Source organism: Triturus cristatus, chromosome 7 (genome assembly GCF_964204655.1).
Source record: "Triturus cristatus chromosome 7, aTriCri1.1, whole genome shotgun sequence".
Classification (NCBI taxonomy): Eukaryota; Metazoa; Chordata; class Amphibia; order Caudata; family Salamandridae; genus Triturus; species Triturus cristatus.
The window spans coordinates 320,837,943-320,863,414 of NC_140590.1; the positions used below are offsets into that span (position 1 = coordinate 320,837,943).

Sequence of the window (25,472 nt, forward strand, 5' to 3'; positions counted from 1 at the left end):
GGATCCACCCTCAGCTGAGGGGGTGGTCACGGGTACAAAGCATGGCCAGACCCTCCCCGGGCCCGTCATTCCATCACTGCTTCACCAGACCCAGCGCCTAGGTAAGAGCCTGCTTTCACTGGGGGCTAGGGAGGGAGGGAGGTAGAGAGAGTCACGGGCTCATGGTATGTGTGGGGTCCCCGACGTGTGTACTTCATTGTGTCCGAGTAGTCGGAAAACCTCAGAAATAGAGAAGAGACAGCGAGGGGGTCGGGGTACCCGAGATCGTCCTTCGAATACCTTTGATTGTTTTTCACCTACCTCATTACTAGTCCGTTCTCTGGTACCCGCGTTCCTGCCGCAGATCTCAGACCCCCCAAAGCGATCACACGGCCATGGGGAGGCTCCACCTGTATATTAATAGCACAGGCTGGGGTATCCCAAACCGGTAAGCATAGGGTCTCTCTCACCTGGATAACAGTAGTACCGAAGGAGTCCCTCGGACATTGAACTGCCCTCACTTTGAACCAGACCTTTCGAGGCGCTCTGCCGTTTGCCTCTCTTGCTCTGCCCCCTTTCCCCCTCTCATCATGCCCCCCGTTCGTCTCTCTCTCACAGCACGGAGCCACGTGCACACCTGACCTCGTGGCCGTGTTATCTGTTGGCTGCAGCCAGAGGAGGACCAGAAAGGAACAATAATGTTTTAGTGACCCGTGCGACCCTCGCTGGAGATGCTACCTGGAGTTGGCAGTGGCTGATAAGTCATGACGTCACTGGAGCTCACGGCTGTGCAATAAGTGCGCGGTCTGCGGTGGGCGCACCTCCGTGGAAGCACTGGAGGCTGAAGGGTGGAAACGCACATGGCGTTTGATATGTACCGAGGAAAGTAAAAACAGCGCGGTACGGTACGGGCTGAAGGGGTCACACCCTTCTAAAAGTACAGACGGGGGGGGGGGGGCCGCACCTAGGTAATAATACCAAGGGCACACCTTGATAGTGCGGGTCGACATTAACACTTGCATAGCAGGAGTACAGGATGAGGGAGTACAAACTCCTAATAGCAGTACAGAATGAGGGAGCGCCCACGTATAATAGTGTAGACTTGGGTTACATAGGTACAGTAATGTTCCGTAATGAGTAATAGTAGAGACTGAGGGTGGCCACACCTGGATACTGTTAGTAGAGACTGAGGGCGGCCACACCTGGATACTGTTAGTAGAGACTGACGGCGGCCACACCTGGATAGTAATACTATAGACTGAGGGCGGCCACACCTGGCTAGTGATAGTGCAGACTGAGGGCGGCCACACCTGGATAGTAATACTATAGACTGAGGGAGGCCACACCTGGATACTGTTAGTACAGACTGAGGGCGGCCACACCTGGATAGTAATACTTTAGACTGTGGGCGGCCACACCTGGATACTGTTAGTAGAGACTGAGGGCGGCCACACCTGCATAGTAATACTATAGACTGAGGGCGGCCACACCTGGCTAGTGATAGTGCAGACTGAGGGCGGCCACACCTGGATGGTAATACTATAGACTGAGGGAGGCCACACCTGGATACTGTTAGTAGAGACCGAGGGCGGCCACACCTGGATAGTAATACTATAGACTGAGGGCAGCCGCACATGGCTAGTGATAGTGCAGACTGAGGGCGGCCACACCTGGATAGTAATAGTATAGACTGAGGGAGGCCACACCTGGATACTGTTAGTAGAGACTGAGGGAGGCCACACCTGGATAGTAATACTATAGACTGAGGGCGGCCACCCCTGGATAGTAATACTATAGACTGAGGGAAGCCACACCTGGATAGTGATAGTACAGACTGAGGGCGGCCACACCTGGATAGTAACAGTACAGACTGAAGGAGGCCGTACTAGGATAGGAATATTACAGACTGAGGGAGGCCACACCTGGATAGTAATACTACAGACTGAGGGAGGCCTCACCTGGATAGTAATACTACAGACTGAGGGAGGCCACACCTGGATAGTAATACTACAGACTGAGGGAGGCCACACCTGGATACTGTTAGTAGAGACTAGGGCGGCCACACCTGGATAGTAATACTATAGACTGAGGGCGGCCACACATGGATAGTAATACTATAGACTGAGGGAAGCCACATCTGGATAGTGATAGTACAGACTGAGGGCGACCACACCTGGATAGTAATACTATAGACTGAGGGAGGCCACACCTGGATACTGTTAGTAGAGACCGAGGGTGGGCACACCTGGATAGTAATACTATAGAGTAAGGGCAGCCGCACATGGCTAGTGATAGTGCAGACTGAGGGCGGCCACACCTGGATAGTAATACTATAGACTGAGGGCGGCCACACCTGGATAGTAATAGTATAGACTGAGGGAGGCCACACCTGGATACTGTTAGTAGAGACTGAGGGAGGCCACACCTGGATAGTAATACTATAGACTGAGGGAGGTCACACATGGATACTGCTAGTAGAGTCTGAGGGCGGCCACACCTGAATAGTTTTACTATAGACTAGGGGCGGCCACACCTGGCTAGTGATAGTGCAGACAGAGGGCGGCCACACCTGGATAGTAATACTATAGACTGAGAGCGGCCACCCCTGGATAGTAATACTATGGACTGAGGGAAGCCACACCTGCATAGTGATAGTACAGACTGAGGGAGGCCACACCTGGATAGTAACAGTACAGACTGGGGGAGGCCACACCTGGAAAGTAATAGTACAGACTGACTGAAGCACCTCGATAGTAATTGTGCGCATTTGGGGAGGTTGCATACATAGAGATGTAGTGAGAGGTGAAGCCTGTACGATAATGGTGCAGAGCTAAGGAATCATTCGTCTGACATGGGTTAGTGAACCCCATCCGCAGTCCTAAGGCCCAGACACAACCACCCCCACCACTACCATCTGCTATTGCAGTTTCTGCCCACCAGTGAACCCAACCTTAAGCCAGGGGGAAGGGTGGCGATGGAAGGGGGTGGGAGTAAGGAGTGGAAGTTCAGTCCATTCATGGCACTAACTCCCACCGCCCACGCCCGTGCTAATAAAAGCCACGCGGAGACAATGGGGTCTGCGGGGAGGGGGAGGGGGGGGGGGGATGATGTACAATGCTCTCAGCTGGACCTAGGGCTTTGGAGCGCCTAGAAATAGGCCTGACTTTCACAAGCAGCTGTTCTCTTCCGGGGGTTCAGGCTGGGTAAATGTTGATTACCCAAGGAGGGCCCCTGTCCGCTGGAGACCCCAACCCTTCCTATCAGAGACAGGCACTGGCACGGAAGGGACCCGGAAGAAATCCCGGACACCGGCCTGTTGTCTGCACACTGCGCCACATGCGGGCGCGTCTCTGGCCAGGATGGGGGGCAGCCTGTGAAAAAACGCAGGCAGTATAACCAGGGCGTGCTTACATTGTTCCTCTTGTCGCGTTCTGGCGCTGGAAATAGGGATGTTACTAGTTACTGGCACCTGGCGAGACTCACTTGACACACTCCGGAAGGATGAAATGGTGACACTGCCTTTGCACGATTCACAAATTATACACAGACCATCTCCGCTGCAACTGGCTGAACCCACCGAGCTCTCTCAGTGGCACTGGGATTCCTAATGAGAAACACAATATCAACAGCGGACGCGCGCGCGCCCAGAGATAAGCGCCTGTCCTGCGGGCACCAAAAGGCCCCGCAGCCCCCGCGGTGCGGGGGGAGCCCCATGCTCTACGGGGCCCCATCAGCACAGTGCTTTGGCTGGAGAGCTCCTGTTTGAGTCCGGAGGGGGCCCCTCCACGGAACTTGCAGGGGGGGGGGCTCTCAAGTTTCATTACGCCACTTGCGTGCACCTGTTGCAGTTGTCGCTCCCAGGCATTGTTTGCACGCGCGCCTCCCCCACATAGCAGTAACAAAGCTTGGAGATTATGTACGGCATTTGTGGCAGCAGAGGGGGCGCCACGCGCCAGGAATGTGAATCCTAAAGAACAGGCGAGCAGGACTTCAAGAATCCCCGGCTGCAAGCCTCGAATTGTCTCTGGTGTCTCAAACCACAGGCTTCGTACATGTACGTAGAGGCTAAATACGCCTTGTCACTGGCGTCTGGAAATGATTGTCGCATTTGTGATGTAATGCAACATCTGTAGCATAAATTGCAGATTGAATAGACATGTTTACAACTCAAACAGATCAAACGTGAGGAAAAGAGACAATAAAACCAACACTTTGCAAACGTTAGCTGAGCACATTTCAGCTGCTGTATTCAGGAGTTAACCAAGCTCTAAAGGGTGAAGATGTTGCACACATTGTATTAATACCCCCCAGTTGATACAATGAGGGGGGTTTTGTCTGTAACACGAAACAATCACGGATAAAGCTAATAGGTCTACTTTTAAAGTGACAATATATGCAAATTCAGGTATTCACAAATGCTTTTGTCTATTATGTTAAAGACAGACCTCTTTGCTTTGTCGTTGCAAGGGGGGCGGGAGGTCTGGACGTCATTTAGCAGGTGCAAGACACTGCAGCTGCGACCTCTGCACTGCCTTTGCGACCACTGCACGTGAGGTAGCAAAATCAGTGCCAAGAACACAGGTGTGGCTCACCCTTATAAACATTGGGACTCCTTGACAGTGAGTGAGTGTAACAGTGAGTGAGTGCAAGTGAGTGAGCAAGAAAGTAAGAGTAAATGATAGCGAGAGCGAATGAATCGCTGCAAATGAGTGAATCAGAGCCTGTGAGATTGAGTGACAATGAGGGAGATTAAAAGTGAGTGCAAATAAGTGTGAGTAAGTATGATTCAGAATAAGTATGAGTGAGAGAGTGTGAATGAGTAGGTGTTCGAATGAATGATAGAATGTGCGTTATTGAGAATGAGTGTGAGTGACTGTAAATGAGAGTGAGTGAGAATCCGGTGTTATGCTTGTAACTCTGCCATTGTCCGTGGCATAGGAAAGGCAATAGTTGGCAAAATACTGCCACTGGCATACTGGAAAATTGTTAGCATGACAGGCACCTGTGACAAAATACTGCCACTGGCATACTGGAGGCAATTGTTAGCATGACAGGCACCTGTGACAAAATACTGCCACTGGCATACTGGAGGCAATTGTTAGCATGACAGGCACCTGTGACAAAATACTGCCACTGGTATACTGGAGGCAATTGTTAGCATGACAGGCACCTGTGACAAAATACTGCCACTGGTATACTGGAGGCAATTGTTAGCATGACAGGCACCTGTGACAAAATACTGCCACTGGTATACTGGAGGCAATTGTTAGCATGACAGGCACCTGTGACAAAATACTGCCACTGGCATACTGGAGGCAATTGTTAGCATGACAGGCACCTGTGACAAAATACTGCCACTGGCATACTGGAGGCAATTGTTAGCATGACAGGCACCTGTGACAAAATAATGACACGGCGGTAACTAATGAGCAGCCGTGGTGAAATACTGGTTCTGGCATGCCAGAGGTCATTCTTGGAATATGGGCACCAATGGGAAAAGGCTGGGACTGGCATTCTTGAAGAACTCTTTGCATACCAGGCACCTATAGCAAAATGGCAGTATCAGTTCATTGAAAGAAATTCTTGGCATTAAAGAGGAAAACCATAACATATAGGAGGATGGCAACTTTGACAAAGTACAGTCCCTAAATATATAAATGAGAGAGGCACTCCTATTTTTTAATAAATCCTTAGAACTCTGCAAACTTTTTGGATAGCGTGCTACAGCGGTAGCACGTTTGTCTAAACCGTGCCCTAAATCAGACCAACATTACACAAGTCACAGGGACTTGACCACTGTGCACAATTGCTGAAAGTAGAAAGTAGTTACTACCTAATTTGAACTAAATATATAAGCATACAACCACTTTTAGTGAACTCAGTCATTTCTTGTGCTAGCAGATTCAAACAATATAAACCAGAGCAATCTCAAATGCTTAACATCAGCTTTGCGTATTTAATCCAATTCTTTGTGATTACGTACAAACTCATTTGAAAAACAAACACTTCATGATTAATTCCAATCTTTCGTTGAAGCCCAATGCATTTCGGGCCATGTGCCCTTCTTCGGGGGCCTTCAATCTACATAATACATAAATATAAACATAAACAGATTTTGAGACATTTAAATGCAGAAAACAATCCTTCTGTGCAAGAAGGTCTTAATTCTTAGTGTGTACAAATTTGACTTACAACAACACATTCATCATAATACTTCCCTGGATCTCCAGAAAATAATATAATAAATTAAATGAAGTGATAAATCGAAAAAAGGAGAAAGAAATGGTGTTAGGATTAGGTACCACGGAAACAACCCAAAACCCATCTTAACCCTGCTAATTCCACCAGTGATTTTGACTCCAACCAACATTCTGTTCAACAAACCAAGCAATCTATACTTACAATTGGAACAGTTCTCACACTGTGCATACCGGCTCTACAACTGAGAAAAAGGGGTGACACTTTATTATCAACGTCAACCATCATCGTTCCTCCCTCATTAGCTACCACCTGTGAGAAGTTGGCCTGGTATATGCTGTCCACTAGTTACAGTGGGCACCTTGTACCAGTCCAAACAACCCTTATTGATCAATAGGTTTAAAGACAACCTTTATTGAAAGCTATCCTAGTGGTAGCTATGGAGAGCAGCCTTCAGGCTAAGTCTTGAAGGAGTGTAAAGCAGCTTGGTTTACCAGATTATAACCTCTTGAATTACTAAATGAAAGGAGAACCACACAAGGTATATATAAAATATATGTATTTATTTCTAAACACTCACTACTAATCTCTTTATGAGATTAGAGTCCCAGATACACAATAATACAGTTCTGAAATAACAGTAAATAGCACAATATACACTGGGCCCCGGGGGGGGACCACACCATATACTAAGAAATTTGTATAAGAACCACGACTTGACTAGACACAGTGCCTAGAGTACGTAGAATCGCTGGGACCCCAAGGGGTAGTGACACAGGGGACCCACGGGGGGGCTGGGGGTGAGGGTGCGCATGCAATGTGAGAACACAGGCGCGAGCCCCATACTATTCTATGGGAAAGTTGCGGTTGGAATTTTAGAAGTTAAGGACCCTTAGGAGAGGGCTTTGAGCAAACCCCTTTAGACTTAGAGGGTTCTAGGGCCAGCACCCACTGGAGCACCAGAGTACTCAAGTTACCTCACCCAGGGAAGCCGGGTGCATAGGTGTCAAATGGTGTCAGGAATCGTCGTTGATTTCAATGGTGATCTGCTACAAAGTGCTGCTGCCGGGAAGAAGAAAAGTGTCCGGTGTGATCCAAGTCTGCATCGAAGATCAGAAAAACCTGAAAGCAGAGGGGACAGAGTCTGGGTCACTTACCAGTGACCAGGGGCACGATAGACGAATGCCCACCGATGTCAGGTGTTTCAGGTGCGAAGAGGTGAAGCTTGACTCTGCAGCCACGAGGACCAGGAGGCGTTCACGACAACCAGGAGCTGGATTCAAGCTGTCCCACAAAGGATGTTGAGTGCTGCGGTGTCGGTGCTCGGATTGAACCCAACAAGCCTTAGCAACAGCAACCCACACAGGAAGAGACGAGATGCTTCGGTGCGGACCAGCAAGGTCCTGGGGACTCCCCAAGCAATGGAGAGTCAGGGCACATCTGGAGCAACCAGGGAAGCCCAATTAAAGTTAGAGTTGCCTTCACAGGGACTCACCAGTCGACGGACCAGGGATCGTGAAGGGACCTCGAGAGGAATCACACAATACCAGCCCACGGGACATTCGGTGAGTGTAGGCCAGTAATCTTCAGTGGAGATACTACTTGGGGTGTGGACTACAAGTAGTCCAAAGCAGAGCCTCAAGGATTGACGGGAAGAATATGCACTTGCAAATGTGCACGGTGTCCAGAGGTTCCGGTTCCACGGTCCCCACGAGGGCTACGGGAGCTCGGGTCGGCCTCTGGAAAGTCTGGGAACCCACCTCCTGTGTTGCAAATTCTTCAGAGTCCGGCGGGAGCTTCAGAGATGCAAACCGGTCAGATGTCTGCCTTGCAGAGGAGTAACTCCTTTACTACAAGGGAGATTCTTCAGTCATCTAGCGCCTTGTAGATTGTCGAAGTTCCAGGATTATGTATCAGAGTTTCATCCAGGTAAATCTAAAGTCCTGTAGCCAGGGGTTCCTATCTTATACCTAAGGAATGGGTGGGACAAACTCTAGGGACCCAACTATGGGAGGGTCAGGAAAGAGGGGTGGCTACACCCATTTCCTTTGTCCAGTTTCATACCAGATAGCCCTGCAACCGGTTTGAGCTGGACTATGCACATGGACACCAAATGTGCCCCCAGTGCAGACTTCAAAGCACTCTTGGAGTGCACCCACCCAGCCCCAATACACTAAAGCCTGTCTGGAAGTTGGTGACACCTCCCTGTGACAGGAAACCTATTGTCCAGGCCTTCCCTGCCGGAGTTTGGTCCAGCAGCAGGAGGGCAGACTCGTGTCTGTGGCTGGCAGCATCTATTTTGTGATGCCAGGGTCTGTTAAACTGGTACTGGGTATACCGGTGCTGTCATGGTTCTCCCTCTAGAAGTGTGAGATCACACTAGTTACTGATTTGGGGGGTATGATTCCAAGGTGTTTGACACCAAACATGACATGTTTCCATGCAGCCATCCCAAAGTTAGCATTTACCGCAAGGTTATAATGCACTTAAGAGTATATGGTTTGGCTGCATCACAAACAACCCCGGAATAAATGTTCCGAAAGCTGCAGAGGGGCTCTGCTCATGCAAGGGCACCCTCTCACATGAAACCCAGCACCCTGCCAAAGGGGTGAATGATAGGTCTACATGTGCAGTGATATGGAGAGATATAGGTAACCTATATCGCAGTAAGGGGTGCATACACCACCTTACACAGGCTGCTGTAGCAGACCTGTTGTGTCATTTTGGAAGGCTTCCCAGGGTTGGCATAATGCATGCTGTAGCCCCTGGTAGGCCTCTGGAGGACCTATGCCCTGGGTACATAGTATACCATATACTAGGGACTTATAAGGGTGCCCCAGAATCCAATCTTTGTAATCAATTTAAAGGGGAAAGCAGATAGGCTGGGGTCCTGAATAGCAGGATGCCAGCCAAACTAAGTCGAAAACCAGCAAAACACCAGGAAAAAAATGGGGGCAACCATGCAGTCAGATTCGACCTTCCTACACCACCAAAGGACCGTGGTACTACCCACCTTTCTCAATACCCTGCAAATGTTGCTCACTTAAGACAGAGTTTGAGTATCAGCGTTCTGCAAAACAAAAAAACACTTTTCAGCAACTCAACTACAGTGATCTTTCTGAAAACCTCTACCTCAACTAATACACGCGCTGATCTCACCTGTTGCTTGCTCTCACATTCGCATAATAAATCGTTCAAGGCAGATGCCGTGTAGCTACGTTCTGCAAAACAATAATAAAATGCACTTTTAACCCCTTCGCTGCTGCGGACATTCCGCTGCAGCGCTGGGGGGGGCAGGGGGGCAGCGCGGTGGGCCTGTGCTCATGACGGAGCCGCTCCGTCATGAGCCACAGTTGAGCTGTGCTCATGACGGAACGGTTCCGTCATGACTCCGCCCATTTGCGTTGTCCCCCCGCACAGGCGGGGAAACAGCGCCGCGCAGGCGGAGCGGCCGCCAACAGGATTGTCATGACGGAACCGTTCCGTCATGAGCACACGGCAACCGTGGCTCATGACGGAACGGTTCCGTCATGAGCGGGGAAGGGGTTAAACCACTCGACCTCAGCGTTCTTTCAGAAAACCTCTGCAGGAACTAATACACTCACTGGTCTCACCTGCTGCGTGCTCTCGCGTTCGTATTGTAAATCCTTTGTGGCAGATGCCGTACCAAATGCGGTAATCGGCGCATTTTAACCACGTAAATGGCCGGAAGTATACAATAGCTCCTGCCAATGGAACTAACGACGGACTACACCGTGCTGTACTAAACGGGCGCCATCTTAAGAGAACTTTCACAGTCACCAATGCTGTGCGTAAATTATCATTCACCTAAATTCTTACTGATAAATCACGCGGCAAACTCAATAGATCGACCTCATTTGCATTATGTGTTAAAACAACCTCCCCAATTAACCTAACTGGTCTTCACTCCCAAAAAAGTTGCCAACCATCCACTTTACTGAAACAAAAGTACATCTCTTCAATACTCAGTGTCAGTAAAACGAAGATGAAGAAAAGTAGGTGTGCACAAAAAATCAACTAAAAACCAAAAATAAATCAGGGAAGATAATTATATATTCCAACATTGAAATGCAGTACAACAGCTTGCTTACATGAAAAATGGTTGCCATTATAAAAAGCAAGTGTAATCAATTTTTTCATTCATTCCTTTTGTATCTTGAGTATCCAACCTTCTGCTACAATAGATTTCCCTTTGAAGCAAGGATCTAGTTAGATCCTTTCCTGGGATCTGTGCTACTCTTTCTATCACTGAAAATTGTAATTGGGCTACACTGTGTCGAGCCTCTACCCAATGAGCGCCCAAACAACTGTTTTTATTCAGAGTCCTAATTTTGCTTTTATGTTCTGATATACGTGTTTTTATTTTACGTTCAGTTTTTCAGACGTATAACTTGCAACAAGGACATTTAATACAATAGACTAGGTTGCATGAATTGCAGTCTGAATTATGGAACAGTTTGATGGTCTCTCCTGTTTGGGGATGATGTAATTTGGCTCCACATATAATGTTGTTACAATGTACACAATTTTGACACTTTTTCATTCCCTTGTGGTCTTGCGTTATGGTTTTTGGAGGAGCCATCAGTATCTCTTTTAAGTTCCTTGAACTGGTATATGCGAACAAAGGTTTGTGTCTAAAGATAGCTTTGAAATTTGTTTCATTTTGCAACAATTTCCATCGATGATTGATGATACTCTTAATCTTCTGGGAGCTCGTTGAAAATTTAGAGACAAACACTTTTCTCTCTGTCACTTCCTTTGGTTTCTGTGTCAACAAATCGTTCCGATCATACTTGGCAAGGCGCTTTGTTGCATTCTCCAAAATTTCTTGTGGATAGCCTATAGCTATGTATTTCTGTTGTAAAATGCATAGGTTATTTTCCAAAGTAATTTAATTTGAACAGATCCATTTGATACGTAAAAACTGTGAGAATGGTAAGTTATTTCTGAGATTTTGAGGATGAAAACTTTGATACGACAGCGCGTTGTTCATGTCTGTTTCCTTCCTGAATACTTCAGTGTGAATTTCCATTCCCTCTACAGTGATTGCATCATCCAGAAATTATATAGTGGTATCACTGATGCTATGTGTGAACTGAATTTTATCATCATACGTGTTCAATTGCTGGATTTTCTGCTCAAGTATTTCTTGACTGCTTGTCCACAAAATGAAGATTTCATCTATGTACCTACAGTACAACAGTAAATGGTCTTTCCATTCTTGATCACTATAGATGTAATCTGACTCAAATTTAGCCATAAAAGTATTTGCATATGCGGGCGCCCCCGCAAAACCCATGGACGTGCCAGTCTGCTAAAGAAACAAATGCTCATCCCATTGAAAATAGCTGTGATACAGGCAGAAATACTTTATCAGCTCTGATGGTAGGTTGACGTAACAGCGCCCATTCCACGGCTTCCATACCTGCTAAATGAGGGATAGATGTATACAGAGATTTAACATCTACTGTACAGAGTAAGGATTTCCTTTCCAGTTCCTTTCTAGTTTCACAGCTCCCAGTTTCAATAAAAAATCCTTTGTGTCCTTGACATATGAAGTCCATTGTTCGACAAACCGTTGAAGAAATTGATCAAAATACTGACCCAAGGGTTTAAACATGGTCCCGCATCCTGTCTCTATCGGCCGCATAGGAGGATTGTAAAGGTCTTTGTGTATTTTCGGGAGCATATAAAGTCGAGGTCTTCTGGGATACTCAACTGTCAAATACTGCTTGGTAGAAGCTGAAATCCATCCCATTTCAAGAGCATGACTGAGAATAGTTTGTAGTGTTTTACTCAATTCAATTGTCGGGTCATTGCTCAAAGGAAGATATGTCATTGCATCTGCAAAATGTTCATTCACTTTAATAACATAGAATGATTTATCCATAATGACTGTAGCTCCTCCTTTATCAGCGTTTTGAATCAAGATGTTAGGGTTATTTTGAATTGATTGAAGAATGTTTCTATCTTGCATTGTAAGGTTTCTTCTCTTGGGATTTTTCATGTTGATTTTTAGCAGATCTTTCTTCACTAAATTTTCAAAAGAGTCCAAAACTTTATGGGACACAGAGGCTTGAAATTTTGATTTGGGTCGAAATTCCAAAAATTCTGCTTCTGTCTCCTCAGATCTTGGTGGAAGAATATTGGTGGGAAAATGTCTCAATCTTAGTACTTTCATAAATGTAAACAGAGCCACCTCACATTCCAAAAGGTTAGTGCTGTACATTGGGACAACGCCCAGCCCTTTGTTCAATATGCTTACTTGGTGTGTAGTGAGCTCTGTTGATGATATATTTATGATAAGGTTGTTTTCTGGCTCCGTGTGCAAGCCTTTTCGTTAACTTCTCCTCGTTTTCCTCCTGATCTTGATGTCCCCAGTGGTTGAGTCGTATCCCCTCCTTTGGATAAAAAGATTTCCCAAATGTATGAGCTCAATTTTTTTCACTTTGTTCTGTGGGAACCTGTCCGCCACTTATTTGAGTGTGAGCTGGAGGTCGATTCGTACTAATATCCGTTTCTGTCACTAGACTTTCCTCCGATGAAGTAGTCACATTCTTTTTACAATAGACTTGTCGTTGGGCATAAACTTCTGCCCACGTATAAACCTCATTCAGTTTGTAGTCCAAAGTATCCCTTTTATATTTTCAAAGATTCCCTTCCTGTAGTTCTTTTGTGTATTTGTCAAATCTTGTATTTATTTCCTCCAAGGATTTGCTCCAATCGTCACCTTCCATTCTTGTTTGTAAATTTTGTTTAATTTCTTCAATCTCAATCGAAATATCACTGATAGCTTTTGATGACTCTTCCACCAATAATAAAATAAGATCTAATGAACATTTGTTTAGAATGGAATACCATCCGTCCATGAACTCCTTGTTCAAATAAAATCTAAACAACATTGGTTTTATGGATAACCTTAGTCCTCGCGGAATGTGTTTAGCCCTTTGGTACTGCACCAGTGTTGACGCATGTAGCCGTTGATTAAGTTCTCACCTAAACAGGAATTCTAATTGTTTAAGCTGTTGCGTTACTGTACTCTCTTGAACATTGGATGTTTTCACATCTTGAATCAAAGAATAAATCTCAGAAGCTTGTTCGGTGGTATAGGCTAGCGTACTTGCCCTAGTCTCTGTCATACTCGTAATGGCATCAAATTACATATTTGGGTGCTTTACCTCTGAAGACAAATACATTAGAAATATATATATAAATGAGAGAAGCACTCCTATTTTTTAATAAATCCTTAGAACGCTGCAAACTTTTTGGATAGCGTGCTACAGCAGTAGCACTTTTATCTAAACCGTGCCCTAAATCAGACCAACATTACACAAGTCACAGGGACTTGACCACTGTGCACAATTGCTGAAAGTAGTTACTACCTAATTTTAACTAAATATATAAACATACTACCACTTTTAGTGAACTCAGTCATTTCTTGCGCTAGCAGATTCAAACAATATAAACCAGATCAATCTCAAATGCTTAACATCAGCATTTGCATATTTCATTTAATTCTTTCTGATTACGTACAAACTCATTTGAAAAACAAACACTTCATGATTAATTCCAATCTTTCGTTGAAGCCCAATGCATTTCGAGCCATGTGCCCTTCTTCTTTTGAAAATGTAGTACATAATCACAAAGAATTGAATTAAATACGCAAAGCTGATGTTTCATGATTTTCCTGATGAGCAAACCTCGTGGGATTCATTTCAGAGGAATATTTGTTGAGAGCTATAAAGTATGTATGTGCCATTCAAAATGTATTATAGGAGAGTTTAGCTGCTAGGACTAACGATCCAAGATTGTGAAGCCCACGCTGACATCAGTGGGCCTGGTCACTGAGCCAAATGGAAACCCAAAACAATTCACCTAATCTTGGTACTAAGAAAACTCCAAAAATGAAGAAAGGAAAGAAAGGCAAAATTAGATCAGTGGGATCTTGTTTTTATCTAGACCATAGGGCTAGAAAGAAAGAGCATCCAAAATAAACCCATCTCTCTTACTTACATCTATCCCAATAGTCATCTCCGCCATCCCTTCTCTTTGCCTTCTTCCCCCAACAATCATCCATTAAAAAAACTTTTGTATAGTTCTATTTTTCCATTGCTTGTATGCAAAGCCCCATAGGGCATTGCACTAAATAGCTGACATCGGATTTTAGGCTGATCAAGTGAATTTAGGAATTCATATAGCAGTATAAAAGCCTACCTTCATCCTACATTCTGTCAATGTTTTATCTGGTCTATTTTTTTTCTTTCTGTCTCACCATTCTTTGTCTGGGTCTATCCTTGCAGGTAACCTCCAGCAGCCGCATCATGTCTGACGAGGAAGTGGATTACGAGTAAGTGACGTACCCCTTTGTATGGTAATTCTCTTATAGTAGCGTGTGGGAAAGGGTGAAGTTTACAGACCAGCCCTATGCTGCTTTGCCGATGCAGGTGTAATGTGAAAAAGCAACCTTTTCATAGAGCAGGCCTATGCACATACCAGGCCTATGCTCCATGGAGTAAAATCATTATAGTTGTTTTGTCAATTATAGCAATAATGTCATTTTTGTTAAGCATTAGTACTTCCTTGTCATCTGCTTTTACAAGATTTTTCCCATGATTCTTGAAAACGTTATATGAGACTAAAACAGTCAGCCACATGCTAGTATGCATTCTGGACAAGAAACTGAAGCAATAATCTGTCTTGACCCATATACAAATAATGGTAAAAAACGTGTTTTTAGGTCGAGCCTGGGCAGCGCATGCACTACTCTGCGAGGCATGCTGTCTTGAGGTAGGGACTTGAAGCTCCGACCACTCTCCGCCCACATTTTTCATTGGCTGTGTTATTGTTCAATGTAAACTGTGGCTGTTCACTGGTCAAAAGGTTTAGTAGTCCCTCCTTAATACTGCCTTGTCTCATTTTGTAACCTCCCATGGCGACACCCCCTGTTACGTGTGTTGTTGCTTTAATTACAGCCTCCAAGCACTATTTTCTCAAATAGCTTTGTCCTGTCTGTTGTTGCAGGCAGGACACCCTTTCTTCTAACGCTTTAAAATATTTTTAGAGCATGCATTTGCAATGCAATAGGTCTCGCATTTGCGAGAGTTTAAGCTATTGGTATTGTAAATAACAATACCTTTTATTTATCTGTTTTAAAAACAACACATAAATAAAAGGCATTGTCATTTACAATGCCAATAGCTTAAACTCTCATAAATGCGAGACCTATTGCATTTACAAATGCTTGTGTTCAGTTGATCTTACTAGTACAGTTTTTCCATTGCTACGTGCTGCAAATATCAGAAATTCAAAAGTTAGTACAGAATCAGCGAAGCCGCTAAGAATTCCTAAATAAAGAGAGAGAATAAGTAGAAATTAACTGAGATAGTCTGCACCACTTCATTTTCATAGACTTCATAAAATATTTTGTACGTGTGCAAAATAACGAAACTTTATTTCCTCCTATTTCCTGAAGTTGAAGGAGAAAATTCATAAATTTGTCGATGTTGCATATTTGTTGCATCTGCACATTTTTGTGAAATTGATTTTTCAATCAGAATTTGCAGCTTATTTTCAAAAAAAATATTTACGTTCTGGAGAAAGTTGAAGATGTTCCTTCACCAGGAAGTAACAGTGAATCCTAGATAATGCCTCACCATTTTAATTACAAACATAACTGTTTTAAAATCTGTAAGTAACTTTCATAACTTTTGAATTAAATATTGCACCGTTTTTTCCTCCAAACAATGTTCATAGCATCGAGAAAAACTGTGGTGTACAGGCTCCTAAAACATTCCCTCTTCATTTAAAAGGACCTGAGACCACTTGGTGGCAGGAATAGTAATATCGTTAAGGCTAGGTTCACGCTGTAAGACTTCGGAATGTTATATGGGTTAGCTGACTACCCATGTCAAGGAACATTCACAACCCTAACCAGGGTGAACCTTCAAAGACACTAACTTAACCTGTGCTGAAACCCCCGGTACTTATGGCTCAGAGCAGATGGGCTTAAATTAAGGCAATGTGCAAAGTATGCTTGCACTACCAAAACAGCAATTAAGTTTAAATGCAACACAAACAAAATCCAGAACCAAACTTGAAAAATAAAGTACAATTTAATAAACAAAATGACAGAAAAATAACAAAAATTCAACAGGGGAACTGAAGATATGAATTGTTAAAGGTTTAAGTAGGGATAACGCCAAGGAGCACAAATTGCCAATGATAGTCAACGATCACGGTAGACGGGACCTAGGCGCAATTGAATCAGATGGTTCATTCTGTTGAAAGTATTTACCTTCTGACATTAGCCCTTTAAGCCCCATCCATCACTAAATGACTAATATTAAGGAATATCAATTTCACTCCCTGCCTCAGGTGTAACAGGAATTGCAGACTGAGCCAGGTTGTTACAAATAGTGACAATTTTATCCTCAAAAAATGTGATATCTTGTCGCAGGGTGTTTGGGAATGCTCAATTGACTGAGGAGCAGGCTGGTCTGGATAAGGAACACACTATAGAAAAAAAATCTTTGGTAATATTCTTAGCAGCCAAAATTTTATTGGTGCAGAAATCATCTGAGAGCACCAGTCGCTTAAGAGCAGCCTTCAACTCAAATTTAGTTGCCGGATAGCAGTCCAAGTGCCAGACCCTTTCAAGTTTCTTACAGCTTCACTTAGCCTAATTTAGAGATGCTCTATACCAAGGGGCCCGAGCACTTATGCAGAACTTTTTTCAAAGAGAGGGCAGTGTCCTGGACTGAATTGACCCACTGAACATACTCCCTATACTCATCCGTCACTGAGCCAGTGCCCCAGTGATTGAACTAAGTGAATCTCTTAATTTAATCATAGAAAGTTTCACCCAGTGACGAATGAAGCAGGTAGCATTTGGCCAAAGTGGACTAGGGCCAACCTCCTGCCCTCAATGATCTTAACATTGATCACAAAATGATCAGTGCAGGCTTGAGGATCAATATCCTGACAACTCATTCTGTCAGTAGGGGCAAAAACCAAATCCAGCAAGTGGCCACATCGATGAGCAGGCCCTGTAAGAGCTGAAACAGTTCACGGGCAGCCAAGGAATAGATGAGGTGAGTGGCCAGCTCCGCACCCCGGTTAAAGTTCCCCACTACTAAAAATGCCAAGTGAGGCAAGAGATCTACTGGAGCCTCCATGAATTCCCCTAAAGGACCCAGCGGACAACAGAATATCAGAAAACTAATTAGGGCTGAATCAGAGGAGGAGATTAAAAAATCCAACAGCTCCGCCATGGAGAATACATCCAAACTCAACTCTTAGACAATAAGATCTACTCTAAAAGTAATAGCCACAACTCTACCAAAAGGCGATGTGAAGCTTTGTATCCTGACAGACATAGTCCCACTATATCAGGGGCAGACACATCGGTAACCCAAGTTTCTTTTAAAAACAGAACATAAAGTACACCTAGGATTAAAATATCAAGAATTTTAATTGCATGCTTCACTGTAGATCGAGCATTAACTAAAGCACATACTAAAGTGCCCTTACCAACAAGAGGAGGATCTGGGTCTGAAATAGTGCAACCACATCCAGGCCAACAATGCCTCCCTCATCTCCCAATGAGCTTGAGCAATCACCATAAAAACAGAAAACTGAAACGGGCCAGGCCAGGCAATGCCTATATTAATTAACTCAACACTCAAGCAGCAACATCTGTTAATATGTCCATGTTTGAAGCGGACAAGCAGCGTGGCTGGCACTGAGCGATGCCGGAGTGCGGACAAGCTCGGCTTGCCTTTGGCAGGCCAATGGCGTATCAATGCAGCAGGCTTACTGAAGTAGGTACCTTCCTGCCTGCACATGAGCAAGCAGGTAACAGCTAGACTCTCAACCAAAATGGTGTCCTAGTTGGCCCAATAGTGTAGGAGAAAAATGGTGGAGTCGGGCTGGCGCCCACTCCGCATCATTTCATTGTAATTATGCTGATGCTGCCTGTAATTGAAATAACACATTTAGAGACACGAGCCATCCAATCCGCAGCGAAACAGCGATTCGCCAGACTCCAGGGAAAGGAGTGTTCTTTTGCTGCTCAATCTCCCTGTAACACTGTGCACGCACACACTGAATGCTAGCCACCAGCTCTTACCCCACAAGTTTAAAATCCCACCCTATGCAAACTATAAAATACAAATGCCACAATTCAGACCAATAACATAAAGAGACACTAAATAAAATTCCAAACCAAAGTAAAACAGCAGGAGATATGTAAAATATGTTTGCTGTGCTCAGTCCATTTGATAATCGCTTTCATTGCTTAACCATGTGTTGGAGTAAAGCAGTGGGTTCAATTACGGTGTGCCCCCTGAACTTTGAAGGCGGAATATTGTGGCATAAGAATATCGAGGACAAAATACCGAACTCCACATATGTCTACCATGATGATACATATATATATCTTCAAGCTATGCACATGTGAAGTTAGGTATAGTAAATCTATACTCACTCTATATACACTTACCTTTCAATAAAATGGTCTTTGAGTTTTTGTTCATGATATTCTTGTATTACAATATTCATATCCCATATATTCATTAGCAGAATCTTGAACTGCGTACATGTGCACGTGATCATAGGAAAGCGTGTGGGTTTGTGTGTGCATTCACACAGTAGTTGTTTCTTCTACTGGGGCAGTGGCGAGTGAGTTCACTGCAGGTTTCCTCTACATCCTTGTACATTGTGTTTTTGGATTTGTAGTTGATCATCGGTTGGAATGCATTGCATACAGTAGTGGTTATGTCTGTATCTGATGCAAGGTGTGTGCACGTGCTGTTTGTTCATTTATACAGAGACGTGTTTATTGGTTTACCGTTGGAATGAAATCACAGAGACGTCGAGGTGTTTTTGTCACCCACATTTGTACTTCATCTACAAGCAGTGGCGTAGCGTGGGTTGCCAGCACCCGGGGCACGGCAAGTATTGCGCCCCCTAACCCATGGACCGTTAGCACTTCCTTGCGTAAAATTTCAATAGAAAAAAAAAGTAGTACTACAATTTTTTATTTTTTTATTTTGCACCCCCTAAGAATTTTGCATCCAGGGCAGCGGCTCCTGCGGCCTGGCCCACACTACGCCGCTGTCTACAAGTGTAACATGTAATTATTGGGATTACGCTATAGATATTCTTTGGCCCCAGTTCAACTCAACGGCCTTCTGCAGCCACCAAGATGCCCAGTCCTTACCCGCTGTGAAAGGGCTTCTCATTGTCATTATTGGTTGTGATTTTACACAGAAGTGGTCATTATTTGATGCATTTTCTACAGGGCGGATGCTTCGAATATTTTAGATGTATTTATTAAAAAATCCTTAGTACACTTATGAATGTAAATATAAGGGGGTTGGGCCCAGTACTACCACAAAGTACACTAATCTATCTTCATAGGCATGGTTCAGGGAGGGGCCGTTGGCTTTGACCCTATATGTAAGGAGGAGGCTGAAAGCAGCGCCCCGCGGGTCTTGACGAAGCTGCTAGAGGTCTGAGTCTTCCTAATAATGCTAAGTCTTAGCCATGGAGAAGGGCCTCTCAGTGTAGCTGGGGCAGCAGAAGGTGCCCCATCAAGTGGGTGCCCCGTCATGTAGGTGCCACAACTAGACTCCCACCAAAATGGCGTCCTAGTTGGCCCAACTGGCCATGATGCATCTCTGTGTTTTGTGTCTGTTGTATTGCAAAGCATCAAAATGCTTCACAAGTTAAGGAGCATTTTATAAAACCGCAAAATAAATAAATAATAAGTAAATACATGTTTGCATTCTAAATCTTTTAATATTCTTATTAACTGTTTTCCTTGTATTTCTCTTCGTTTGTCTCTCTCGCCTTGTGTTTGACTCATCACCCCTCCCCACACCTTTATTCACTGTCTCCTTTCACGTCATCATCATATTCCTTGCTATTGTTCTTTTCTTTACCTCTTACTTTCTGGTCTTACTGTTCATTGTTTTATTAATTAATGTACCCTTTCTTTTTCATATCATTCGCATTCTTTTTGCTGTTTTTTATCTCTCTTTTTTGTTGTTTCCTCTTTCATTATTACTTTTTATCTTTCTGCTTTCTATTTGATTCTTGTTCTTTAACCCTTCATTGTTTTATGTTCTCCATACTTCCCTATCACATCATCCTTCCTACTTTGTTTGCCTTTCTGTCCTACCTTTCTTATTTACTGTTCTTCTTTTAAATCTTTCATCCATGTATTTCTTTATTATTTCTTTCACTTTTTGTTTTCTCTCTCTGGCTGTTCTTTCATTCTTCCTTCTTTTTGCTCCTTGGTTTCTTCACTTTTCTCCATCTTTCTCTTCTCTCACTTTCTTTATTGCCTATTTCTCATTCAATTTACATTTCTTACTTATAATCTGTGTCTTTCCCTCTTTTTTTCCTTCTTCATGTCAACTACAATATCCTCCTCTCGTTTCCTGTCCTTGCCGTTTTATACTTTATTGCTTTTTCCTCCTTTCACGACTTTCCTCTATATCCGTTTGTCGGTAAATCTCTCCTCCTATTCTGGCTTCAATGTGACGTCATCACAAGCAGAGAGCAGCAGGAGGGTAAGTCTCTTGTGTGCTTCCATTTTATTGATAATCCATTATTTAGCATTTGCGTAAAAATACACTTGGGGCATAGTATTTTTTCTTCCCTAAAAGGGTTTTGCAATAATTTGGCATTTAGTCATTTTAGTGGAAGTGTTTAGAGTGAAGCATAAACTGCATTGTTTCTGTATTTGTGTTGTCTGGATGTGTATTACTACTGTGGGAAGCTGTTGAAGAAAGGTAAGGTGTGTATCTGTGTAATGGGGACAGAGCTGTGACTTCATGGTGACAAGAATCAAAGCAACTAGATGGGTCTGTCAGTCCTGTGTCGCTGATGCTGGTGCAGTTGTGCAACATTTGCACCCATCAATTATACTTGTAGTCATGGACGTCAATTCTCCTAAATGACAGGGGTAGCGGAAGTGACATTACATGCCCTTTGACCTCCATTTTCACTCACCCTACTTACACATAAATTCACACATATACACTCTCTCACACATAAACACACTCTCACCCTCAAGCACGCACACAACATACATTTAAAAGCATTTTTTACTTACCTCAGCTGCCTTGGAAGGTCATATTCCAGCTAATTGTACTCCATTTTTATTACACTCCTTGTAAATAATATATTTTATTTATTCACTGTTAGTGTAATAAAAAAAATATCAGAAAATAAGGTATGGAGCCCGAGCTGCCTCTGTGTTCCTGGCACTGAATCTTCCACCTCTGAGGCCAGGGGTCGCAAAGGCAGTGCTAGGCATAGCAAAGGGCAAGCCAGGGGTCGCAGCTGCAACCCCTGGCGAACCCTAAATGACATCCATGCTTGTAGTGAAAGAAATTGACGCTTTCATACTCGTTGGTCAGTGCACATCTTGTTAATCCACTGGTTCGTGGATGGAAATGACCGTGTACAATTGCGTGGGCACAGGGCGCTGCCATTTCCTGCAGCACATGAGGCCTTATCATGAACGTGTACAGCGCCTCCAAATTAATCTAAACCAGTGTTATAAGGATTTTGGGGGCCCCAGGCAAAATATATTATGGAGGCCCTTGTTTGGCGCAACCTTGAATTTTATGTTTTTTCTGCTAATTCAAGCCTAACAATATGGTATTATTTGTTAAAGGTTGAGATACAGAAATACACAGAAGTGAGCTAGAGAGAAAGTTCACTTTGAAAGGGGCCCTTGCCTTAAAATGTCTGTGATCTAAGAGGCCTTTTCCATGACTTCATCCTGTGTATAGCGTATGCTCTAGCTTAGTAGGACATGAGCTGCAGGCTGGAAGCTCAGAAGCATGAGTTGCAGATCTGGTTTGTCTTTAGCTCATATTCTAACACTGTGATATGTGTAATTTAGTGAAAATAAGTGCAAAGTTGTATTTGGTGCCTCTCTGCAGGTACAGAACAGGGTCGTGGTATAGGACATTCCACCAGTGTATCAAGTACAGAATATTGTGGAGCCAAAATATTGAGGTCTAAAGATCGAGAACCAAAATATCATTACATTCACATATATATATATATATACCTTGACCGTATATATGTCTTCAGGGTACATTTATTTGGAATTAAGAATAGTAAATCTATACCTACCTATATGCGCTTACCTTCACAATGTTTTGGTTCTCGTTATTTTGGTTCCAAAATAGATTGTACTAAGTATCCTATCGTGCGGCCCTATGTCCCCTGGCCAGCCTGTAGTTGTCTGACTCTATTAAAAAAAAGTCTGATGCACAAAAAATCAGCAAATATGCACACTACCAATTCACATCTCCACTTTACACACATTTGTGCAATTTGGGTGGACTCACAGAATGCCATAGAATGCCAGCCATACTCACCGTTCACTATTAACTCTAAGTACTCGTCCACAAAGAGTTTGCGAAGAGCAGATGTGACTTACTCTTAAGGTACTCTTGGCTTACTCCTGAAATTCAAGAGTAAACCAGGAGGACTACTAGAGTACATGAGCACACAGTGTTTCTGAATCCAGCCCTGAATGTCACATGTGCAAAGACGTCTATGAAGCAAGCCCATCATCACTCACAGCCCTCACTCAGAAGCCTGGTATGTACTGATTAAATCACAGATTGCAAAAATAATTACTACAGTGATGAAATCATCAATGCTCCCAAAACAGGTCGTTGGTTCGTTTGTGTGTCGCTCACTGTCAAGTTCTGCTTCGTTTTTGTTTTAAAACAGAAGTTATTTAACCCGTATGTAACTCCTTGTCTCATTGCATAGCTCCTTGAGGCACTATACCTTCTATGCCAGGGTTATCCAAAGGAGGGCCGGAGCCATGCCTTTAGTTTGAGGATAACCAGCTACCATGTCATGGTTTGCATTTAGAACCTTGCATGTAAATATATTGTAGGTGAAGATCCTGAAAATCTGTCATGGATCCGCCCCCGAGTTTAATGTCTCATGTAAAAGCCATTGAGACTTCATAAATGACAGTTCATACAACATAACTTGCAGTTTAAAATATCAATTAGCCCCAGGCAGGGAATGCATGTCTGCTCCCACCTGGCGGAGTTTTAGGATATATATGTGTCCCTGTCCATGCTAACCTGGGCTTGGACACAAGGGTGTCCTGGGGGCAGGGCCTGGAATTTGGAGTCCCTGGGGCTTAAGGAATCTGAGTTAGGGGAGGCTACATGGCCCCCTCCCATTATTTTGAACATTCGGCTCTGGGGGCTGGGGTCCCTGGGGCCTATCAAGGCTAGGGGAGGGGGGTCGCTCTGCTTCCCTCATTATACACAGCGTCTCCGGGGCATGGGGTCCCCGCAGTCTCACAGAGGCTCGGGGAGGAAGGCCACATGCCCCACTCCAAGTGGAATATCGTGCGTCATTCACAGGACCTCACCCAAATAATGTTGGTGCTGTTTGACGAATCTTCATGACATTTTAAAAATTAGTTTGCCAGTCACTTTAGCTGCTGTCTGAAAGGTTTTGGGGGATCCATCAAGTGGGTGCCAAGAAAAAGCGGGGTCCCAAAATGTGTTTTCCCCATTTAAATTCCCTTAGGGATTTTAGACACAACTACAGCACGAACCGCTGAACGGCATTACACCAAATTTGGCAGAAGCTAGATCTTGCTCCAGAAAAGAGTACTCTGTGTAATTTGGTATAAATCTGTTCAATAGCTTTGAAGTTACTAAGGTAAAAATATTTATGTATATCTAGAAACACGGATCCGCTGCTTATTCCGGCAGATTCGCAGATCCACACGCAAACAGCAATGCCGTGATTGGCTGACCGCTACCTGAGAGGAAAGTTGCGGATGCCATTTTGTGCATCAGGACACTGTTTCCACGGTGGAAAATAAAATGTGAAAGTGATAAAAGGAGTCAGGGTAGAGGTACCCTGACTCGATAGGACTGAAGGAGGGGTCTGGTAGAAACCCCTTATGAGCAGGAAATTGTCCAAAAACATTTTTTTTAAGTACACAAGGATCTGCAGATCCTCATGGATTCAGCTGATCATCATATCTAGACCTCAACTATCACAGATACCCACTTACAGGCCCACACATATACCCAGTCAAAGACCCACACACCTACTCACACAGTCACACACACACCCACACAACCGCTCACACAGCCACTCACAGACCCACAAAACCACTCACACAGCCACTTCCACACCCACTTAAGCACCCACACAGCCTCTCATCCATAAAATGAATTTAAAAAAAAGAAAAACGTGACGCATTGCATTTATAGAAAGACTATTTAAGTTACCCTGCCTTAATTTTAAAAATGTTAGTTTTAAAATAATTATAAGAATAAATGTGTGAATAGAATGTACTTATAAACTGGTCAACATGTCTTTTGGTAATTTGAGCATATGGGACTAATCATATTACAATTTATATATTTTTAAAAAAAAGGCTAATTTCTCAGAAAAATATAAGTTTACAGGGACGTTATTGTTAGGAAATAGCATTATAAAAACTGTAGCAATCCACTTAGAAAAAACAAGATTACAGGGATGTTATATTTAAGCAATAGAATTTAAAAAAACATAGACATTCACTGGTAAAAACAAAGGTTACAGGGACGTTATGGTTAGGTTCGGATTTTACACACACAAAACCATAGAAATTCAGCAAATATAGTTATTCAAGTAACTACAACTCGTGCTCTTGCCATGCACTGCCAATTACCCCACATATTACAACACTCATGACATTTTCTATGACATCATTGATAATATCACTGCAGCATTTGTAGTGAAATTATTGATGAGAAAACTGTGCATGGTGCAAGTTCTATTTACTTGAGATAAATATACCTGCTCAATATCTATGGTCTTGTATGTGTAAAATCTGAACCTAACCATAACACCCCAGTAACCTTTGGTGTTTTCAGTGAATGTGTATATATATATATATATATATATATTATCTACTGGCGGTTGCCAGTAGATAGTTATAGTTAGGATCGTGTTTCCATAGGAAATCTGAAAATTCTATTTTGAATAACTTCGGCGCCGGTTGACGAATCCTCGCGAAATTTTCAAAACTAATGGGGCGCTCCGTTCAGCTCCTACCCTGAAAGTCTCGGGGTGATTCGTCAAGCGGGGGCCGAGAAAAAAGGGGGGTCTCCATGCATTTTCCCATTGGACCTTTAGTCGAAGGTACAGCCCGAACGGCTGAACAGAATTACTTGAAATTTGGCAGAGAGGTAGTCCTCAGGTCAGGGAAGTGC

General features: G+C 43.7%; 1 long non-coding RNA gene across 1 annotated transcript; it reads left to right on the forward strand.

Annotated features, from left to right (window-relative positions):
* Positions 1-24,437, forward strand: LOC146809566 (uncharacterized). Its single transcript, XR_014966458.1, has 3 exons — positions 1-101; positions 14,499-14,545; positions 20,761-24,437. It is a non-coding gene; the product is annotated as an uncharacterized LOC146809566 (long non-coding RNA).
* The last annotated feature ends 1,035 nt before the right edge of the window (positions 24,438-25,472 follow it).